Here is a 23,690-nt window from a genome sequence, read left to right on the forward strand (position 1 = left end):
GTGATAGACATGTAAGTACTGCCTCATAGATGGGTGGGATTATGAGCAAGAAACATGGTGTGAAAGACTGTCTTTTTGGTATCAGTCTCCTCATTTATCAACCAATACAGGAATTGAGCCAGACCAATATTTTCCCGGGTATTTGACACAACTCTGAAGAAAATTATGAGGTGCTACGAGGAAAGGCCTCCTGATAAAATAAGTTTGGAAAAACTGAGTTAAAGGAAGTTAGGCAAGTTCTTTATTGCAGGACTTCTCAGAGCCTTTTTTGAGAAGGACAGAATAATTTTTCTGGAAAAATCAATGGGTTGTTTTTTTTTCCCTTCCAAAATTTTCCTGGTTCCTGTTCCCAGAAGACATGGAGACCCATTTGTGCTTCCTGGCCCTGGAGGTGGGGGTTATTGCAAGGTGGGAAAGGAAGCAGCCACAAACCTTTAGTAAGTCTCATAAAAACAGCATGGGGATGTGAGATGTGTATTCTAGCAGGAGAGAGAGGTTGATGGGTTTCGAAGTTGTTGTGGACTGAATATTGATTTCTTCCCAAAATTCATGTTAAATCCTAACCCCCAATGAGACGGTATTCAGAGGTGGGGCCTTTGGGAAGTGGTTAGTTCATGAGGGTGGAGCCCTCATGAACAGGATTAGTGCCCTTATAAAAGGGACCCCAGGGAGCTCTCTTGCCCCTTCTGCCATGTGAGGACACAGCAAGAAAACAGCCATCTGTGATCTAAAAGCCTTCACCAGACACTGAATCAGCTGGCATCTTGAACTTGTACTTTCCAGCCTCCAGAACTGTGAGAAATTCATGTCTGTTGTTTCAGCGACAATCCCTTCCCTCCCCACCCCTCGCCACCACAGTGTGTAGTATTTTTATGATAGCTGCCAAAACTGACTAAACCGAGGCAAGGAGAGAGATGAAAGAACCTGTAAAACTAGGAACAGAAGATATTCTGGGGCCCCAGGCCCCTGCAAAGTGGGAGTCCCTGCCCCCACCCACTATAGGGCAAGACCCCAGAGAAATAGGACCCCGGCAAATAATTCCATTCCCCGGAGGCAGCAGAGCTTCCAAAGGGAGGGATCTCTCAGATGATACCTGATCATTGGCAGTGCTTCCCCTACACACACACACACACACACACCCACACACACACACACTGTTGCTACCTAAGATGCCCCTCCCAAGATTCTGTTCAGCACCAAGGATGACGGAGACTGGATTCCCCACCAGCCCGATGGGATAGCAGCTCAGAGAAGGCATGAGTGGGTTAAAGATGCATCCACAACAACAACAAAAGGCCATAGTTGGTGCACACCTGAAGGCTATGGGCTGGGATCCGCGTCTTCAACAAGAACTAATGGGCAGAGTGCATCTCCAAGGTGGGGTGAGGGATGTACCACCTCCCAGACTCCTCCCATTTCTGTCTAAAGGTCAGAGGTCGTGATGAATCCGGGACAATGATTAAAGAACAAGATGGAGCTGTGGGTGCTGATGGGACACCCGCTGTGTGCCCAGCTCCACAGGGCGACTCAATGGCGAAGATGACAAGAGAAGAGACGGCGCCACCCACTCTTAGGGAGTGAGAAATTAAGCTGCTTAGATGGTACCCCAAATCTGGAGGGTAATTTAGCCTTTGTATCAAGAGCCTCAGAAAAGTTTGTGACTTTAGGCCTAGTAACAAAAGCCACAAATGTAGAGTCCTAAAACCGCAGTTATTAACTCACAGTTTGAACAGGTCAGACGTCCAGGTGAGCTGGGCTGGGTCCCCTGCTGGGGGTCTCACAAGGCCAAAATCAAGGTGTGAGCAGGGCTGCATTCTTACTGCAGGCTCTGGGGGAGAATCCACCTCCAAGTTCATTCCGGTTGCTGGCTGAATTCAGTTCCCTGCAAACGTAGGGCTGAGGTCCCCGTTCAGGGCTGTCTATCATCCAGGACTAGTCTTTGCTCCTGACAGCCACCTGCATTCCTTCTCCCTGGGGGAATGGCAGCTCAAGTCCTTCTCAACCTCCAACCTCACTGACCTCACCTTCTGCCCTTAACTCTCTGACTCCAGCTGGAGACATTTCTCTGCTTTTAAGAGGGCTCGTGTGCTTAGATTGGGCCCACCTAGATAATCTAGGCTCATCTCCCTATTTTAAGGTCTATAACCTTAACAACATCTGCAAAGTCCCCTTTGCCCGGTGACAGACCTTAGTGACAGGTTCCAGGGATTCGGATGTGCGCACCTTTGCAGGGCTGTTCTGCCTCACACAGACGCCAAGACTCTTTCTTCCTCATTTCCAAAGTTCTTGGTCTCACTTCTTGATCACGTGACGCCACACATCCGCATGGACCTCCCATTCTGCATCCAACCCAGGGGAGTCCCAGCTGTCCCCATCTCCAAACGTTGACCCACCAACTCCAGCTGCCTGAATCGGGGACCACACAGGTGTTTGTTTTCTCCCCGTCAAAAAACTGCAATTCACAGAGAATTCTGACGGGTTGCTATGCAGCCGCCAGCAAGCGGGCTGCCACTACCCAAAGAAAACATTGATCAAGTGGCTGTGACAAATGTGAGAAAGAAAGTGGAATGACATGTCATCAGTCGCCCTCAGCAATCTGCCAAACTTTCCCAGCTCCGATGGGTACCCTTCCACGTGTGACTCTCAGAGTCACCTGGGGAGCCCTCACTGAGAAAGGCGATTCCTGGGGACACACCTCAGACCTGCTGTGTCAAACACTCTGGGCTTTATGGCCCTGGAATCTGACTTTTAATGTGTCTGCAAAGGGCTTGTATGCCTTGTGTGAGAGGAACCAGAGGGCAGCTGGATTCTCCTCTGAATTCTGAAATGAAAGGAACGTCAGGAGTAAGTTCTTGGGATGCAATAGCTGTGAGGAAGGATGACGCGTGAAGAGAAAGAGAGGCCAGTGTTACCAAGCAAGACATAGGGCGTACGGCTGAGTAGAGACCTGTGCTCAGGGAGAGGGTAAGGGGGAGGACAGATAGGCCGTCTGAGTGGCAGTGATGGATCTTTGCTGCTGGCTCAGAGGAGGTGCCCCAATCAGAGCGACAGCTGAAAAGGGGAGACAGCCCTGCGCATCAGGACCCAGGTTCAGGGGCCAGGCGGACCTGGGTTCTGCAAGTTCACCAGCTGTCCGACACTGGGCAATAGCGTATTCTCTCTCAGATTGTTTCCTTAACCTGGAACATAAGGATAATAACAGTCCTTTCTTCATAGGGCTCTTGAATGGATTCTGCTTCTCATAAGACTGTTCAGCTTGTAAGGGCTTGTGTCTGCTATGAACACGTTGGGCTGAAAGTAACAGAAAGCCTATGACACAAAACTCAGAGGCTGGTTCTTCTTGGCAACAGATCAACCACATCAAGACAGAGGTCTTTGCAGCTCTCTGACAGGGCTTCTCTAACTCTGGTGCGTACACCATCACCTGGGGATCCTGCTCCAATGCAAATTTTGATTCGGTCGGTCTGGAGTGGAGTCTAAGATTCTGCAGCACTTGTAACAGTCTGGCTCTCAGACCGCACTTTGAATTAACAAGATACGTGGCCTTTCTCTCATGGCTACAAAATGGGTGCTCCAGCTCCAGCCATCTCATTTGCAGACAAGCCACAAAGGGGCATGACAGAAGGCTATGCCAGCCATTTCTGTTCCTTTTATCTAAGGAAAATGAAGCTTTCTCATGAGCTACCAGAGTAGACCTCCTCACAGGCTTTTTTGGTCTAAAATGGGCCTGACAGCCATCCACAGCTTCCCAGGCAAGCTTTCATGGAAAAAATGAGAAACAGGACTGTTAGGATGGACTTCAAGTTTAAGCCTTAAACCGATCAGGATTCCCCCAGAGCTGGGTATGTTGCCACAGAGCACAAAATCGGGTTTACTTACGGTAGCAAGTAAGGACAGGATAGCTATTAGGAAGCAAATAGCAATACCCTAATTTTTGCTCCAAAAGACGCATTAGAGCTGATGGTCCGGCTAGGTCTTATTTTCAGGGGAAACACGGCAGCAGCCCTCCACACCGTTACATGAATAAAGCCCTTAACACAAAGTGAGCACTCAATAAAAATGGTAGCAGTTTCCTCATTAGCATCTCATTAATACATACTGAGAGAACAAGATGCAAGTTCCCTTCCTCACTCCCATCATCTGTCACCGTACCCCAAACAACCCCCCGCGGAGTGGGGAGGACAGCCTTCCAGGAGCTGCGGTGTTGTTTCCCGCGAGCGGGTCTCCTGGGCTGTGCAGAGACTCCAGGGCTGTGGGACTTGCCTTGTGCAGCCCAAGGAAAGCGTCTGCACTCGCCAATCTGTAGTAAGCTCCCTGGGATGGAGCCGTTGCAGAGGTAAATCTCAGAGTGAATGGCCCCGCTGCCTCCCTTTCCTTGTAGCCTACAGCCTCTGGAGGGGGCAGATTTCCAACTCCACCGGTTTCCCTGTCTTCGACTCCCTCCTGAGACTCAAAAAGACAACACGGAGGGGCCCTCCGAGATGCTGTTTCAAAGAAGAGGCTGCTGCCTTCTTCTGAGTTGTACCAAGGAGAGAAACACCGAGCAAACATACTTGGTTAATTCAGCTGAGAAGACAAAACACCTTCTTGGAAAGTCTGTGTTGCCTCGGTTTCCCAGCAGCCAAAAAGAGGTCACTCTGGGACCTGGAGCCTCTGGAAATGGAATGCCCACTGCTTCCAGAAGCAGGGTAGCTTCTTCTTAGAAGGTACCCGGTGGGAGCTCACCTCTGATGCAAACCCTCTGACCTTCCAGGGCCCAGGAAACAGTGGCCTGGTTCGTTCTGCTCTCCCCATGGCTTGTTGTTTGGTTTTTGTTTTTAACTGACCTTGCGCACTGAGCATTGTCCTGTCACAGTTATCACAAAATCTATTTTACGGAGAGAAAAAAGCAGAGGACCAGAAAGGTGGGTTCTGAATGTTCAATCGGCGGTCATCTAACCATGAAGGACTTTGCGTGTGGGTCTGGTTAACAAGTTATAATCAGTGTTGGAGTTCTGAAAAATAAACACCATCCTTCAGGAGGCAGCTATGGGGCATAAAGAAAATTCAATAAGATGTCAAGTCCAGAGGCCTGAGTTTAAATCTGGGTTTTTTCCACTTAGCAGTCCTGTGATGAAACTGAGCCAGCCTCGCTGAGTACATTTATTTGGATATTGGTGATGGGAAGAGAGATGGGAGCACGATAAGCAACATTAAGGGAGTGCCTGGGAGGCACTGTTCTCACTGCTTTACATGTATTCGCTCATTTTGCTATAACTGTGAGGTATAACTATATAGCATTATCATCCCCATTTTTCAGGTGGGGAAATGGGGGCACAGAGAGATGAAGTAACTTGCCCAAGGTCACACAGCTGATAAGCAACAGAGCTAAGACTCCAACCCAAGCACTTGGGCCTTCCAGCCCAAGCTTATTTCCACTCTGCACCACAGCGCTTTGCAACATGGCGTCTGGTTTTGATTACCAGGTATTATTATCCTCACCTTACAGAGGAAGGTTATGTGACTGGTCCAAACAAAGCAGAGTCCGCCCACCTTCTAAACCCAGGGAAACACAAAAAAACAGCTTCACTGTGAATTGCGTCCTTCCTCCCCTTCTGCAGCCCTGGTCCCCACAAAGGCTCCCAGGATGGGGCCGACCACCCCCAATCCTCAGGGTCCCCATTCATGCTGAGCACAGGCCCTGCCACAGTGACCCCAAATAGAGAGCAACGGCATCTATTCATTCTGCTGGCAGGAAAACCATTTAAGCATTTTGCTATTTCATTTCTGCTAAGCCATAGGGGTGTTGCAAAGAACAATTTCTTTTTCTTGCATTTACTAATACATAATTACCTTTCTTCAATCGTCCTGGAGGAATGTGTGGTTTTCAATCTCATATTGAGGCTTTTTAAGAACTGGGAGTGGGGAATGGGTGAGACGTATTTTCAATGCCTAGAAAGGACCTTTTGTGGTCCCTGGCGGGGAGAGTGAACAGATGGATATCGTGTTTGTGTTCCTGACTGCTGTTCTTCGTGAAACTCTGTAATGAATAAAAAATACAAGGCGGGGCGTGGGGGGAATAGAAAGACGGAGGCTGTAGCTGCTTGCTCCTCACCCTCTCCAAAGCCCCTGGTCGAAGAAGCAGCCTCAAGGACCTTAATTAATCAACATCCTGGTGGATTCACAGCATTTGATGCCCAAACTCAACGGCTCCCGCTGCTCTCGACCAACATGTTCATTGCTATTCAAGTCTTCGTTCTGAAATGATCAAGTATGCATAACCCACAGGAAGAGGGGAAAGCATGCAAAACAAATACTCCCCGTGGTCTGTGCAGTGGTTCCAATGGGGGCTGGCCCATGAGCTGAATCTGAATGGAAGGAGATTTTTTGGTTTTGTTTTTTTTTTTTAAAAAAGCCCCTATGGGTGATTTGTACAGATGAAGAGAACCTGCATATACAATGTAAGTTATAAAACAACAAGATCAACAATACAGAAACCTATGGAGGAACAACACTAAAGCATCATAATGACGATGCTAAGGATTCCGTGAGAAGATGTATGTACCACACGTTGCACACACCTGGCTGCTTGGAGACTGTGTCAGCCTCACTCTGCCACCCAGCCAGCTAACATGAGCGGTTATTATGTTACCGTGTCATGGAGTAATTAGAACCACTCCTAACATTTATTGGAAGGATACGCTGTGATGAGTACTTTACGAGTCTATTTCATTTCTTGTTCCAACAACCCCGAGAGGTAGGTTCTGTTCCTGTCTCCATTTGGCCAATGAGGAAGCTGAGGTACAGACAGGCACAGCACTTGCCTGGGTCACTCCACTTACGAAATGGCAGAGTCTAACCCAAGGACTCTGGCGCCAGAGGCCGTGGTTTCAGTAAAACCAGAGCAGGAGTTTAGTAGCACGTGGCTCAAAGTACAGTCTTTGGAGTCAGACCGACCTGGGTGTGAACACCAGATCTGTGACTCACTTTCTCCCTATAGACTCACAGTATTTTAAACTTTGGAAAACAACTGGAGATGGCTTATTTAAACTCCTTGATTTTAAAGGTACAGAATCTTGGGAGCATAGGGAAGCTCTGGCCTGAGCTCACACAGCTGGGCTTTTGCTGTCCCGCTCTGGACTGAACTAGGTCATCCTCCACCATCATCCCAGACTCACCTGTCCAGGGGATGACTGGGGAGACCTTCCCCATGCTCAGTGCAGCCTGCCCTCAGCATTGTGGCTCTGCAGCCTGACTGCCCCAGGCCTGGGAGAGGGCCTGGGGTGCAAGAGGCTGAACAGGGCCGTGGACTTGAACGTCCCAGGGACTATTTAGGGTCCAAGGAACCTGCATCTCCCACAGAGCCTCCTGGACCAAACCCAAGAGCCCCTTCCTAGAAGGACACTTCCGGCTCGTGTGTTAACTGCATAGGCTCCATTTGGATTCTCGGTTTGACCAGTAATGTGCAGCCAAAGAGGAAACAGAGAACAAAGTTACACACAGCTCAAAGGCTACTCCTAAATTCCTTAAAAGTTTCATCTTTTAGTTAAAAAATTTAAAAACTTACTCTTTTCCTCCTCGGTAGCCAGTTGAATGCCAATCATGGTTTAGAATGACGGCTGATACTGTAGAGTATCTATGTCATGCTGAGATTCTTCTAAGGACCTAACAAATATGTCTTAACCTTCACAACACACCTTTAGTGAAGAGTAACTCCTTCTTACCACCTCCCCATTTTGTATCTGTGGGCACTAAAGCACAGAGAGGTTAAGTCACTTGCATGAGGTCAAACAGCTAGCGAGCTGCAGAGCTGGGATTTGAACCCAGGCGGTCTGGCTCCAGAGTCCAGGTGTGTGACCACTACATGGCACTACCTCTCAGGGGGACAGAAAAATGTATGTTTTAGAAAACCTCCACCGGCAACATCATTCAGCAATGCCTACAGCCCAGCCATACCCACCACACTTTTTTCCTCTTGGTTTTCAATATTTTATTTGTTTTCTAGAGGAAAAAATATCAATCCTGAGTGAAACCAAGTTTAGTTGCAAATGAAACTGAATTGTCCACAACTGAAAGCATATACTTAGAGAATGTGAATCTTTGGGTGGTTCTTTATCCAACCCCCCCAAACCAAAAATACATAACATTTGCAAAAGAGGATTCATCTTTACCTAAAACTATAATTAAGCGGCTGCTGACGGTTACCTTGGTGACATTAAAAAAAAAAATTCTCCACTACAGCTTCCCACACTGGATAATACAAACTCGGCAGCCAAGTAAGTCAACAGGTTGTCCAGGAAACTGTTTCCTTGACAACCAGGAAGATGGAGTGGGCCTGAAGAGTTGGGGAAATATCAGAGCACCGAAGCTATATTAAAAAAAAGTCCCTCTGGCATGGCCGAGCAGCTTCCCCAACTTGTACCAAGCAGCAGAGCAGGGAACAAAAATGACTCTTCGTTACATGAAGAAGGTGGCTGGGGGGAATGTCAAAACCCAAATCTCCCTGAGTCACTCACTCACTCACTAGGTGAATTTCAATTTGTGGACATGAACATGTAAGACGAGGCTGCAGGTCCTCTGACTCAGCAAAAAAGAGCCCCATTCATCCTCTCACTCACCAAATGTGCATTGAGCAGCTACTACATGCCAGCGCTGTCCATCTCCTGGCTCCAGTCTTAGATAGCTCTGCATGCTTTGGAACGTTGGCCAGGATAAATAAAATGTAGGAGACCATTTTTTGAAATTTTAATATTTGGGTTTCACCCAGCATATTCAGTTTCCTGGTGCCTGTTCTAGCAAGGTTTGTCCTGTGCTTACGCGTGTGGCCTGGGGGGAGGAGGAGAGAGAAGGATTTGCAGGAGGGTGAAAGGCGGAGTGGTCTGCAGAACAGTCTCACCACTGGCTCTGTTTTTAAAGGACAAATAACTTGTGGATGGGATTCAGCCATGTTGTGACCTGGAAAACCGGGAGAGGACACACATGTGCCCCTGAGGAATGCAAGTGGGGAGAGGGAGGGATGACCCCAGAGCATGAAGGAATTCCTTGAGACTGTGGGCCTTGGAGCCGGTGTCCAGGACTCTGCTCCTTGACCATGCTGCAGGCGGGTCGGAGAGTGTCCTTTCCAGGGAATGGTCACAGGTGCTCAGTCCAACCGAGTGTGGCCAGGAAGGAAGAAGCACACCTGGGATTGGTTGGGACAACACGTGTTTCCAAAAGGACCAATGTGGACAGATGACCACAGGGGGCTGGCTAGGGCTTAAGGGCTATGCAAGGACCCTGAATGTTTTTCTACCCTGGGGGAGGAGGGTGCAGGACGAACAAGTGAGGCAGGCTTGAAATGACCTTAAAGCAAATGAAGAAATGCTCTGTTTCTCATCCTGCTAAATGCATGAACAGAGAACCAAACTTGCCAAGTATAATTTCCAGCGTTGCATTTTCCAAGCTACTTGACAAGGTCCTGTGACTGAATTCTGCTGAGAAAAGAAGGGAGAAACGAGGGGCAATCAGAGGTGTCTAGACCTGGAAATCCATTTTCCCTTCCACAAAACTCTTTCGCTGCTGGCTGGCCTCACCGGTGCTCTGCCTTGCACCTTGTCCAAACGTGCTCTTCATCACCAAATCATTCTCTGATTGTAAATGAGAACGCCATCTGCTGTTCTCCTCATTCTTTCTCATGGGTAGACAACACATTCAAGGGTATCCTGTTTTCATAGCCCAGCTGACTCTGACAAAGAGACAAATCGATCTGACTCCACCTACCTGTCCTTAGCTTGTGCAGCAGTAATAAAGACACCTTGGATCTGCATTGCACTCTCTCCATAGGCAACTTCTTTGCTCTTTTCAACTGATATTGTACTGCAGATACCCATTTTACAGATGAGAAAACCAAGGCGTGGGGAAGGGAAAACTTGCCCTGGGAGCCCATAGCCAATTCAGTTGTGGTGCCCAGAACCAAGGCCAGGTCTTGTGACCCCAATTCCGCCCATATCTGTCTCCCTCTGTGCCCACACCTTGCCTTTCCTTTATGTGGGTTCCTCTCCAATATTCTATTTTCTCTTTTCCCTACTGTTGTCCTGCTACTTTCTTTGCCCCCTCTAACACTCCAGTGGATCTCATCTGTGGGTGACACCCCATCTCCCAGGGGACCCTTGGCAATGTCTGAAGACATTTTTGGTTGTCATACTGGGAGGGGATGCTCGTGGGTACAGGCCAGGAATGCTGTCAATATCTCACAATACCCAGGACACCATCACACAGGAAAGAATTATCCTGCCCCAAATGTCAAATGACAAACCTGCCATCAAAGGAGGATAAAAAGAGTTTGTCCATGGAAAACCCTGGGACCAGCACCTGCCATGTAGTGAGCTTTCAGTATTTTTGTTAATGATACTGTTTACAACACTATTGCAATTGGGAAGTTTGGGTTATTTACAGTAAGGAAAAAAGAAAAAGCACTCTGAGCGCTCACACACTTTGGTTCTGAAGTTCATTTATTTAATAAGAATGCATTGACTTCCTTTCTCCCTGCGCGCCACGGAACAGAGAAATGTCTTATTTTGTGCCCAAGGTCAAGCATCGGCCTTTTCATCTAAACGTACAACCCAGGCAATCCCACCCAGGACCGCTGGGGACTTGGGTCCCAGAAGACCTTTTGTGAATCTTGAGATGGCCCCACCACTGGGTCTGTCTCTCACCGTGGGATGGGTTGGACTGTTGCTGAAATTCTTTCTTCTCAAATGCCAACAGGATTCACTGCAAAAATAAAAAAAGCATCCAGGAAACGCAAATACACCCACAAGCACCACTTACAAATCAAAGACTCTCGGGCCTCAAAAACAACCAAAGATAAATTATTTTGCTCCACCACCTTTTTTTTTTTTTTTTTTTTTTACACCCACAACCATAGAACAAAGGAAAACTCTATAAGGTGAGGGAGTTGAACATGATTTGCATACTGAACAGCTCCAAGGAAGGTGAAATTAACGGAACCGAGATTGTCAAGTGAGAAGTGTCATATGGAGAAGGGAGGGGGTAAATTCTTCAGCTTCTAAAAAACAGAAGCTAAAAATACCCCTGCCACATGTCATTTATAAATTCAAGGGCTGTTTAGACAATACTATGATCAGACGCCAATTGATATATATTCCCCCCCAGTGATTAAACAGCCTGATTTTTAAGTACCAAACAGCTGCCTCCAGGTTTGTCTAGAAAAACCACTTTTTTATTTTTGATTGGCACACCAGGGGGTCCCAATCACAGCTCCTCCATCCCCTGTGCCTAAAATCAGATGCTATTCGACTATGGCAAGGGACCGCTGAAAGGACGCAAGGGGAATAAGGGAGGAGACCAAACGCTTTAACCAGAGGCTTCTAATCCGAAGCAAAGAGGTACCAGCGTCCTCCACTTATCTGCTTTCTCCCTAAACCAGGAAAGATGGGAGGTGGGGGGGACCAAGGCAAGAACATGAGATCAGCCTGTGGCCCTGGAAATAATTAAATATTCCCCCTTCACAGTGGGAGGGAGGGCAGAATAAATAGCTCAATATAATCAGCTTTCTGAGACCTGGATGCGGTGTTCAGTGAATGTGAGACTCCTGCTTCAGAGTCTCCCCACATACCCGTGGGGTCAGCTGGCCGAGCTGAGGGCGGTTTCAGTGGGAGCCAAGACATATGTCCAGTGGCTCTGAGTCCCTCTGGGGAGAAGAGGGGATGTCTAGGTTTTCTTTTCAGGGTGATGGACATGTTCTAAAATTAGATCATGGTGATTGTTGCCCTACTCTGTGAACATATTAAAGCTGCAGTTGCACACATTAAAAGGTGAATTTTATGTATGTAGATTAAGCTTCAATAAAGCTGCTATAAAAAAAAGAATAGAGAATATCAGGAAATTACTCTAAATAAAAGAGTTTTTTCTTTCAAAAAAGTGGGAAGGAAGTTTAGACGCAAGGACTCTGGATTCAAATCCTGCCTCTCCTTACTGGTAGCTGTGTGACTTAGTCAGCCTCCCTGAATCTCAATTCTCCCACCTGTAAGATGGGAATATTAAAAATGTCCTTCCCTCTGGGGCTGCTGTGGAGACATGAGATGCTGTTTGTAAGGAGCCTGACCCAAGGGGAGTGCTTTGAGCTCTACAGGAGAAGATGACTGAAGGATTTCTAAAAAGCTCAAGGCTTAGGATGGGCCTGGGTGGGAAATGGAGTGAGCCGAGTTCCAGCCAACAGGACTGGGTACCCCTGTTGTGAGAAGGGTCTACCCAGACCCTTGTACTTTCAGCTGACCAAGAGATACAGCACAGATAACTGACATTTATTGAGCACTTACTATGTGGGAAACATCTCAGATACATTATCTCATTTAATCTTTATTTCAACCCTAGAAAGCAGGTACTATTATATCCCCATTTTACAGATGAGGAAATAGACATAGTTTAGTCACTTGCACAAAATTACAGAGATAGTAAGAGGCAAAGCTGGTTCAAATCCACGAGTCCGGTACCTGAAATGGGCCAGGGTGAGGTGGGGCAGGCTCTTACTAGCTTGAGAAAGCAAATTGTTAAATATCCAGGAATTCTAATTAACTACTCAAGAATTTTACAAGCAAGTTATTAAATCATTGGTGGCAACCATGGTAGAAATCAGCTATGAGGTATTTACACCAAGGAAATCTGCAATTGTTACAAACCTGGGCTCTTCCCCACCCTCTCACCTCACCCCTGCCCAAACACAATCTGCCAGCACATCACTGGGTCATCCTTCCTACATGTAATGATAAGAAACCCTTACATTTTCATGGCACTTTAGTGTTTGCAATATGCTTTTAAATCCATCAAAATCAAACAACACTGTGAAACAGGAATTGTTATTTGTTTCGATGATGATAAAAACAGGCTCCAAGAGAAGATGAACCCAAGGGTCTGAGTGGACCACAGACCTTTTGAGTTCTAGCTAGGCTCTTTTATTCTGAAAGGCAGCAGACCCACTACAGCCAGGAGTGGGTGTAGGTAGGGTCTGTTTAAAGCTCCCCAACGTCTCCATGGCAACAGGCAGTAGCTGTCCGTATAGATTTTGGGAAGAGGACCCTCCCCCTCATTTCACAGACTATGATTCCACAGGCCCCACAGCCTTCCTGAGGAGTGAGCAAAAGCTTTTCACAGTTTCCACATGGAGATGAACTGGAGGTGGAATATAAATGGGTGTGAAACTTAGAAGTAAAGTCTGACAGAGCCTGGTACTTTGCATAAGAGAAAGACAATAAATGTTTCATGCATGAATGAATGAGTAAACAAGTGAATAAATAAAATAACCCCACTATAGGCAGAGATTTACACACTCGACCTCAAGCTCTCAATCAGGGCTGTATAGTTGAATTTTAGCCATGGCCCCAATTAAGGGCCTCCCTGCAACTATTCCTTTTGCCCCAACTTCGTTGTCACTCCCTCTCCGATGCTGGGTTTGGGCATATAACTTGCTTTGGCCAATGGGATGTACCAGAAAATGTGATGCAAGCAGAGCTTGAACACCATGTGGGTATTCTGGCTTGCCTTTTGCATGACTGGGATACCAGCTCTCTCAGACCACTGCGGCCACCATGAAAACATGCCCATGAAAACTGTCAGGAAAGACGAGGTACAGAAAGGAAAGCCAGTCGTCCCAGCCAGGGCCATGCTACACCACCTGTCCCCAGCTGACCCACCTGTTAACCACAGACACATGAGCAGCACCAGCTGACATCACCACCACCACCCAGCTTACCTGTACACCCATGAGAAATAATAAAAGGTTGTTGTTCGAAGCCACTAAGTTTTGGGATGGCTTGTCACGTGGCAGTGGCTACCTGATACAGGCTGCCTGCTTTGCAATGCTCCACAAAGCGCAGCGATGTCTGCTCCTTTCTCCCCTCTGAGCCTGCCACCGCACTGAGAATTCCGATGCTATGCTTGAGTGTGGCTTCTCATCTGAAGAGTCAGGTATAAGACCACCCCCCAAGAGGCGAACAGAGAAATCTGCCTTCCGCTAAATGAACAAAGACACACCAGTCCCCCAGGGAATACAGTCTCTGTAGCTAAGAAGGATTCTTTAAAAAATTCTGAAGGGACAACAGGCTTCATTTCCAGTTCCATTTTGAAAGATGAGTTTTGTCTGACTCGTTGCTGACCTCTCTCTCTCTCTTTCTCTACTTGCAGCCTCATTCTCTGCCAGGCTTAGGACAGCACCTAGTGCCTCTGACTTGGACAGTTTGGGCCTTACCCTTCATACGGGATTTGTTTTTCCGGTGTGACATAAAGCCCCAAGATACACCAGAGCCAGCACCACTCAGGGCTTCTAGAAACCAAAATATGATTTTCAGACTCTTCCCTTATCGAGATGAAACAAAAAAGCAGTCCACCAGCTCCCCATGCAAAGTGTGGCCCACAGACCAGCAGCACAGGAGTCACCCGGGAGTTTGTTACAAATGCAGAAACCCAGGCCCCACCCCAGACCGATGCATCAGGCCGTGCATTTGAACAAGAAACCCAGGGGATGTGTCTGTACGTTCAAGGTTGGGAAACACTACCCTTAATACTGGTTCCTGCTTTTCCGTGTGCATCTCAATCCTCTGATGTCAAGGCCTCTGGGGTGGCCCCACCTGGGGTTTTTAAGTGGGACATCAACTTTCATTCTTGGTCATATAAAGAACACCTTCCCCTAACAACCAAATTCCTCCAACCTCCAATGCGGGCATGATATTCACACACACGCCCTGCACACACACACAAGCCCAGGAGCAGCTTTCCTACAAACGGCTTGTCAAAGTCCCTCACTTGTGAGCCCGACTTGAAAGGTCTTCTCTTCTGAAGCACAAGGCTTTGTATCTCGAAGGGCCTTTCAAACGTCCTGCTGAGACCCAAGGTTTCATTCTTGGGAAACACTTAGTCTTGCCAGGAGATTAAAGGTTTCAAAGGATTTCCTTCTGATCCCAGAAGGATAGCTGCTGGCCTAAAATACAACAGCTTTGCTGAAAGTAATCCCCGTGGAGTTATTAACCCAGTTTATTGACAAGGGAAAAAAAATCCTACAGGTATTTTAATCTTTTAAATATCTTTGCAAGCTCATAACAATGAAAACAAAGTGGCTGTTTTTAAAAAAACAAAAAAGCCCCTATAGCAGAAATTAACTTTGAACTAAAATGCTCTCTGAATTTTAACAATCCTGTTTAAGCTCTTAATAAACCCTGAAAATCCAGTTAATTTAAATTACTGGCCACACACCAGCACCCTCCCTGAAATAATTCAGACCTTCAATCATCTCAGGGAAGAGATTTTTTTTCCCTAAAAACGCTGTATGAGGTTATGTGCTGCTTCTGCTGACACATGATTTTCTAGAACTCTCTGAAGTTTGGGATGAAAGGACAACTGAAAAGCAGACCTAGCCTGTGTTTCCAAATGAATTTTTGTCCCCTGTTCACATTAACCTTTTCAAGAAGGAATTGGTGAGGCTGAAGGTGACTGTAATTATATAGCCACCAGCCTTAAAAATAAAAGGCTATGCAGTGACAAAGATAAGACACAGGTTTCGAATGTTTTAGGTAACATGCAAATGTATTCTGACTTTTTTTCAACTCCCTTCAGAAGGAAAAAAAAAGTTCTTTGAAAGGTATTCTCGAGCTGTTGTTGGTAGCAGGTTAATGAGAAAAATGAAATGACTGGGAGAGGAAAAGGCTTACTGGCTGTTTCTCTCTCTCTGCCCAAGCTGCAGTGAAGGGTGTTTGAAGATCCAGCCCTCTCGTTTCAGAATGTGGTCAAATGGGTCTACTCTGGGGATCTGGAGTCAGTCACTGGAGTGACTGGATCACATCCACACCCTTTATTCCTAGCTCTGCCTCTGAATTTTCTTCTATAGAAACTTTCTTCCCTCTCTCTTAGTCTGTGGGGGCCAGGAGGTACTGACCTCACCTCTGACCTCAAAAGTAAGCACCTGTCCCAGGCCTGGCCAATCAGCTCGTTTCATTCCCCCAGATCCCCAGTGATTGGTTCAGCAATGGGCATATGACCTAAATCGGTCTGGATAGAATCATCCCCAGGACTTTTCCAGGGACTATCGGAGGTGCTTAGCGGGAAGCTGCAGAGGATAAGGCTGGAACTGCTGGAACCTCATGAAGCGCCTGCCTGAAAATGACACCAACAAAATGGAAGGTCGAGCTGAGTGAGGGAAAGTGAATAGTCCTTCATGAGCCCTGATCCAGCCATACCTGAAACCTCCAGACTTCTAAACTATGAGAACTAATATATGATCCTCTCCCCTTTTTTTGTTTTTGCTTAACCAATTTTGAGTTAAATTTCTGTCACTTGCACCCAAAACCACCTATTTGGTTTTAGTAAAAATTCCTCAGGGTTTTTACAAGAAAATCACAAGAAACAGCAAATTCCTGCACCCCCCCCCAAAAAAAAAAAAAGGTCTCAAGAGATCATTTAGTCTAGCCCCTTGTATCTGACTGAACATGTGAGTGATGTAAAAATTTTGAATTTTATAGTGTTAGTCAAGATCCCAAGGGACTGAAACTGTAACCTCCATTGGAAACCCATATGAGATGAAAATTTGAGCTTAAATGTGCAGCATACGTCTGTAGGTGGCTTGGGAAATATTCTTCTGGCTGACAAAAAGGAAAAGAAAAAAAATCTACCAACAAAACCAAAATCCTAATATTAGATTTCATGTGCTACCAAGTAAACTTTTTCTCTTATAGAACAAATTGTTTCTATAGAAACGAATGCTTTTCTAGCAACCCAATCTGTATTAGAGTTGCTATAGGAACCGATTGAGAAAATTGGGAAACTGTAGAAAAAGGTAAATGACCTCTGAGTGCCTTTTGTTCCTGGAAACCCACAGAAGGCAAGTGCCTTTTTCCTTCTGAATACCTTGGCACTTGGGGTAGGACCCGGGAACAATTGAGAATACAATTCTAATTTTGTTGCGTTTGTGTTCCCTGACAAGGGTTTCATCCGGTTGTTGAAATTTAATTCAGAATATGGCTAGTTTTACTAAGCACCACCTTTTGAAGATTGTTTTCAAGGATCAGGGGTAGGCAGGAGCGGAAGTGTAGAGCTATGAATGTAAAAATGTAATAATACGTGCTGAGAGCTGCACACAGGCTGCACATACTATCTCTTGGAGAGAAACCACTTATTGGCACATGTTTTATGAAAGCTCTGTAGTACACAGTAAAACCTTGCAGCACGCTGCCTGGGTCTTGAAGTGCAAATGAGGAACACACAGGTGAGTATTTTCTTTCTTTGCTGGAGAGTGTGGGGAGGGAACATAGCACAGTCCCTTCTCTAGTACTCTGTTTCTGGAATCATCTACATACAAGTAGTATGACATCTGTTGGATGAAGGAAGAGAATTCTCTCTCAATTCTCACCAACTCCAAAGCCAGTCGATTGGCGTGGAGAGAGATTTGAAAACAAGAGTCAGGATCACCGACTAAGAACGAAGTGACCTTGGGTGAGTCATGTCACTGCTCCAAATCAGTTGTGGTTTTTTTTTCACCTGCATCTATCAAACGGGGTTAACAAGATCTGTACACTAGGGATCCCAGCAGGTACAGAGCAACATCACTTCACACTGAACACACAGGTCTTCTTCAGAAACCAGACAGATAATGTAAATGAGTGGAACTGGCAGCGTGTGGGAGGCAGTAGAGAGCAATGGGCACCGTGACAAAATGGGACAGCAGCATGTGCCTGTAAAAGAATTTCCCAGATTCCTCCCATCTTGTCTGCAGCTTGACCTCACCCTGGAGCCTGCCAGCTGAAACCCCCACATCTGCATTCACTGCGAATCGTGGGGGTTACCATAGATAAACCCCCAATGGAGCACATGGAAGCTTGAAAGCCAGGGGGAGAGGATCTGTGGCACCCCTGAGAAAGGCTTCGGGGGAGAAAGGAAAAGTCTGCCATGCCAAGCTAAATTGAATCGTCTCACCTCTCCCTCAGCCTCTCCCTGGTCCAAGCCATGGTCATCTCTTACCTGGAAAAGGCACATGAATTAGTCAGGGTTTTCCAGAGAAACAGAACCCACAGGATAGCTATAGAAAGGGGTTTGGAATGAGCGATTGGCTCCCTCGGTTATGGAGGCTGAGACCTGCAGGCTATAGACCCAGGAAGGTGGGTGGTGTAGTTCCCATCCCAACGTGAAGGCCTGAGAACTGGGGTGGGGGCTGATGGAGAAAGTCCCTGCCTGAAACTGAGGGGCCAACAGCCACGAGCATTGTTGTCCAAGGGCAGGAGAAGATGGATGTCCCAGCTCACACGGAGAGATCAACCTCGCCCTTCCTCTCCCTTTCTGTTCTGGCCCCCATTGATGGCATGATGCCCACCCACACTGGGGAGGGCAATCTGCTTTCTCCATCAATTCAAAGGCTAATCTCGTCCAGAGACACCCTCACACCCACTCTCAGAAATGTTTCACCAGCTGTCTCAACATCCTTTGGCCCAGGCAAGTTGACACAGAAAATTAACCTTCACAAGGCAGGAGGCTTGCCCTTCGCGTCCCTGCTTCCAGTCTCACCCCGCAAGTCAATCCTCAACGCACAGCCGGAGGAACCCTTTTAAAACAAAAGTGAAGTCATGCTCCTCCTCTGCCCCCAACTCTCCAATGGCTTCCCATAGCCTTTAGAACACAAACCGAAGTTCGGACAGTGATGGACAGGCCCTAAGTGACCTGCCCCAGCTCTGGCCCCGTCCACCTCATCTCCCACTCTCTCCACCAACGACTGCCTGCCTCGCTGTTATTCAGAAACGCAGGCAGGCCTTCTGCCTCAGGGCCTTTGCACTTACCGTTCCCTCTGCCTAGAACATTTTTCTTCTGGATGTCCACATGACTGGCTCTGCAGCTCCGTCAGGCTTTTTGCTCCACTGTTAGCGCTCCTTCGTGAAACCTTCTTTGGCCACTGTATGTAAAATGACAACACCCCACTCTGAGGCCTTAGCCCCCTCGGTGCTTTGGTTTTCTCTATACCACGCATCATTCGCCGACATATGTAGTCTCCCTCGCGCCTTAGGAGATAAACTCCATGAGAGTGGGGATTTTTCTCTGCTTGCTGGATTCCCGGTGCTCAGAACAGCCCCTGGCACAGAGTGGGTTCTCAACAACCCTTTGTTCGATGACAATTCATGAAGCCAAAGAGCTGACGAGCAGGGAGGAGAGTGTGAGAGCATGGGAAAGGGGCAGAGCCCAGGCTAGTCCTGTCTCCTGACGGCCAACATTCATGCATCAGGCCATTCATTCCACATGTGTGAGTCCCCACCACCTGCCAGCTATGAAAAGCTGGAGACGCTGGAGGCAGGGTGTGTGCTGAGTAGGACAGGGAAGAGCCCTGCCTTCATACAGCTCACATTCCAGCAGGGGCGACAAACAATAAATGAGTAACCCCACAGGCGGTGAGATGTGCGTTACAGAAAACACAGCACAAGGTGAATGAGGAGAGGAGGAGAGGGAAAGGAGGTCTGATATTTAGACCCAGTGATCAGGGAGGCTCCTCCAAGATGGGAGAGGGAGATACTTGAGCAGAGCCCTGATGGAGTGAGGGAAGCAGCTGTGTGGGGCACAGCGCTCACGCACCTGCCAGAGTCCGGCCATCCCTTCCTTGATCAGAGCCCCACCTGTGCAGGGATGCCCCTCCCCTTTCAGACATGACTGAAGCACCACACCACAGGGGAGGGACCTGGCGGGAGGAATCTGCATGCCCAGCTCTCTCCTGTCTCCGTCTGTGATCAAGGTGCTCCCCACAGAGAGCTACCGTCTCCTTACTTCTGAATTGTGTGCCCTGGCCCTCTGTTCCCCTTCTTTGGTATAAACCCACCTTTCATCTGGAAAGGAAATGCACCCAACCAAAACCTGACATTTCCTGCCTCCCCCCCGCTGCCCACCTTGTAGCTATGGTTTGTGACCACCAGTTTGATGTTGCAGAAATTCTTAGAATATTCCTTCAAGGAAGTTGCCCCCGCTGAGAAGTGGGCTCCTTTTACCGTTTTCTCCTTCTTCTTTCCTGATACTTGGAACGCAGACACAATGGCTAAAGCTCCAGCAGCCCTTTTGCACCAGGAGGCAATCTTGAAAGACATGCTACAGAAAGAGAAATCCAGAGCCTTGAAGACCAAGGAGTTACCAAACCGTTATCCGATTGCCACCTTCTGGACTTCCTCTATATGAGAGAAAAATATATTTCCATTTGTTGAAGCTACTGTTATTGGGTAATCTCATCCCAACTGATATACACCAGAGCTGCATCGTGACATTCATGAATCCTGGGTACTTTTGCCTTCATGGGCTCCTTCCTCTACAAACAGTATTAAAAATTATATTTTATGACTGTGTTGGCATAAAGACAAATAAAATCCGCGTTGGATTCATGCTTATGCATTCACTATCATTATGTGCATATTTTTCTTCTGATTTAAAAAAAAAAATTAAAATGGAAACATTTGTTTGGGTCCCCAAAAGATTCCTGGGTCCCTGTGCCTTCTGTGTCACCCACCCTGATACTCATGCCTTGTCTTACTGGACCCCTAATAGAAGTTGATGGGGGAGGGAAGATTATTCGTCCTGATGTTCAAATGAGGAAACTGAAGCCCGAGAGACTAAGTAACTTGCCCAGATTTGAATCCTGGTCCTTCCAACTGCAAAGCCAAAGCTCTTAGCTTTCAACCCTAGGAAAGGAGCTATTTTTAGCACCCAAAGGCAATGCTTGATAGAGCTATTATTATTATTAATGCAAACAGTGCTGACTACTTAAGAAAATAGACCTGATAGATGGTAAGAAAGCATATTGGACAGGTAGAGCTTCTGGTAGCTCCTTTTCATTGTAGTTCACAAGAGAAACCCAGCGACGAGCCCCATCTCTGCAGGAAACGTTTTAAATCCCCATCTTTTAGAAGTAGATTTACTCGTCCGAGTCCACAAAGAAAATAACTCCACTTAGCTTGACAGACTCCACAATGAAAAGTAAATTATTTTTTCTGGAAATGACTCTAAAAATAGCACGGACTGGGTCTGCTTACAGATACCAGAGGCAATAAGACGGAATATGTTAGTTTTAAGGGCATAAATGTGTTTTGAAACACGGAGACTCTTCTGCGGTCTCGAGAAGAAGAAAAAATTGATTTTCCAGATCGCACAATAAATCAGGCAAAGAAACAACTTGGGAGTAAAAACAGCATGAACTTGGAGAGGATGGCAGAGCACGCAATGCAATCCGTTTTGTACGCCTCCCCCGACAGGAGCCAAGAAGAAGCCTTTCCTCACCTCATCACTATGTTTATTTCTTTTCATGTCCTCTTACCACAAATTAAAAGACAAGGAAAGGTTGATGAAACAAAGACCAAAGGGTTGTTATGCTTTGCAATCCACTGCCTTGCAGGGAGAGATATGCAAATGGTTGGAAGCTTTTTCTCTCCAAGCCGCAGCATTTTGTTTAGTCATTCAGCCATCCAGCCTTTATTAGATGCCTTCTGGATGCACTGGATTATATTAGACACCACGAGGACCCCACCTTTGAAAAGTGGAGTTACCACTCAATGAGGGCTTGTAATATATACGGAGGACTCAGGGGTGTGATACTTTCCCAAACTGGAGGTTAAAAATCGGGATCCTGGAGTCAGGTCGCCCCAAGTTCAAATCCTGCCTCCACTACTTACCTGCAGAAAAAATTGGGACAAATTAACCTAAGTCTGTTAAATGAGGATAATATGAGTCCCTTTCTCTTAGAATAAGTGGGAAGATGCACGTGAAGCATTTAGCACACAGTAAGTTTCTCTCAATATTAGCGGTATGCTGCATGCGAAGTGCATGGAAAAGGGAGAATTGGGACAGGCTTCTTCATGTGGGGTCTTGTGGGTGCTAGAATGTTCTGCGTCTCAGTCTGGACACTGGTTACATGGTATGTTCACTTTGTAGAAATTTATAAAGCTATAAATTTATTAAGCTATATATTAAGCTATTCATGTACTTGAATAAAAAGTTTACACACAACAACAGAATAGTCAGTTGAAAATTGTTGGAATTTCAGCCACATAAGCCACCTCCTTGTCTTTTCAAAAATTTTCTGTAAAGCCCGTTGTGGGGACAGAGCCCCAGGAAGCAGTTTCCAGGCTCTGGGCCTCACATAGACAGGTGCTGGCTCAGGTAGTAAATGGCCATCAACTGTGATTGCATGGCCATCAGCTGTGGCTAGTTGGCCGTCAGCTGTAACCAGTGAGCCATTGGCCACTAATATAAGTGCCGTGGCTACGCTAGCAGAAAATGGGGGCTAGCAAGACGATGGTGGCTGAGCCTGCAAGCGGCACAGTGAGGGTTGAGACTTGTGTGGCTCCTGTTTCTTGTTTCTCCAACCCAGCCGCCAGCGAGAGTATAGTGGTATGACTCCCCCGTCTATGGCTCCGTGGGTGTTCCTTTTAGGCCTCACCATGTCCTGCGTTCTCTTGTGGGGAGCGGGAGAAGAGACCCGCCTGTCACCCCGCATGACACCCGTTCTATGCAAACATGCCTGGTGTGAGTGAGGGTTAGTCTATGGGAAGGGGAGAAATAGACTGCCTGCTCTGTCTGAGCTGAGGGACAGGGAAAGCAGAAGACAGTCAGCCAGAAGGACCCTAACCAACCCAACAAACCAAAATGAAAGCCTCCAGAGACGTCTCAGGAACCGTGGGCAAATCACCAAACTGCCGCTGGCATAAAATGTGATTTGTGACAAACTCTAACCAGACCTTAGAGGTGGGGACATCGCAGACAAGAGTTGAGTTGCACCATGTGCTCTAGACCTGGAACAGTGCTAGTGGGGGGCAGGTCCAGACACAGGGGTCACTTGGGGAAAGGCAGCATGATCTACCAGTGTGAGGCACAGACTCAGATTCTAGGTAGACCCTGGGTTAAATACCGGTTCTGCAGTTTACCAAATAGACGGCCAGGGGCATGTCCCCGTCACCTCCAAAGCTCAGTTTCCCCATCTGTAAAATGGGGGCTGACATCTCCTACTGTGCACGTGAAAACTACGAAACATGTCTGGCATACAGGAGGTGTGCCAGCACAGGTAGCTATTATTCTGGAACTGAACTGAATCTGGCAGAAGAGCTCCGTGGGAGCACAGACAGGCTGTTCAAACAACTTTGCTCTTTTCCTATATTCCTGGCAGAAATGTCCAAAAGCAAAGACGTGGCCTGCAAATTGATAGTTGGAGGAGAGTAGCTGACCCCACCCAAGCAGCGTCATTGCCCTCTCCGAGAAGTCAGGTGTGGCAAAGTGGATTTCATAAACCCAGAGCCTGGATGGCAGGGGCGGGAGCGCACAGGGGTATATAATGGAAACACGGATAGAATTAAGAGGCGGTTCATTTGCAATAATTACGCACTGGTTGGTTAATTCTTTCAAGATGCTAAACAGCCCTTCCCTGGGGCTGGAGTAATGGACTGTCAACAGCACTGCATACGGCGGTCTGGGCACTTCTGCTTGGGTATTCTGCTGACTCATTTGAACACGCACGCACTCACGCTCTCTTTGCTCATTAACAGACAGGTCTGCGCAGAAGTGCCAAGGTGGAGATTCTGTTTGGAAGGAGTGGGGAGGGAGACAGAGCTGGGAAAAGACTTAATGGGAAGTTCTGTCCTCAGGGAGAGCAACAGAGGGAGAAAGAGTCACCACGCCTTACCCCTCCCCTAACACCTTTCCCCAGACTTGCTCCATAA

Source organism: Rhinolophus sinicus, chromosome 13, assembly GCF_057876585.1.
Source record: "Rhinolophus sinicus isolate RSI-liver-muscle chromosome 13, RSI-T2T, whole genome shotgun sequence".
Classification (NCBI taxonomy): Eukaryota; Metazoa; Chordata; class Mammalia; order Chiroptera; family Rhinolophidae; genus Rhinolophus; species Rhinolophus sinicus.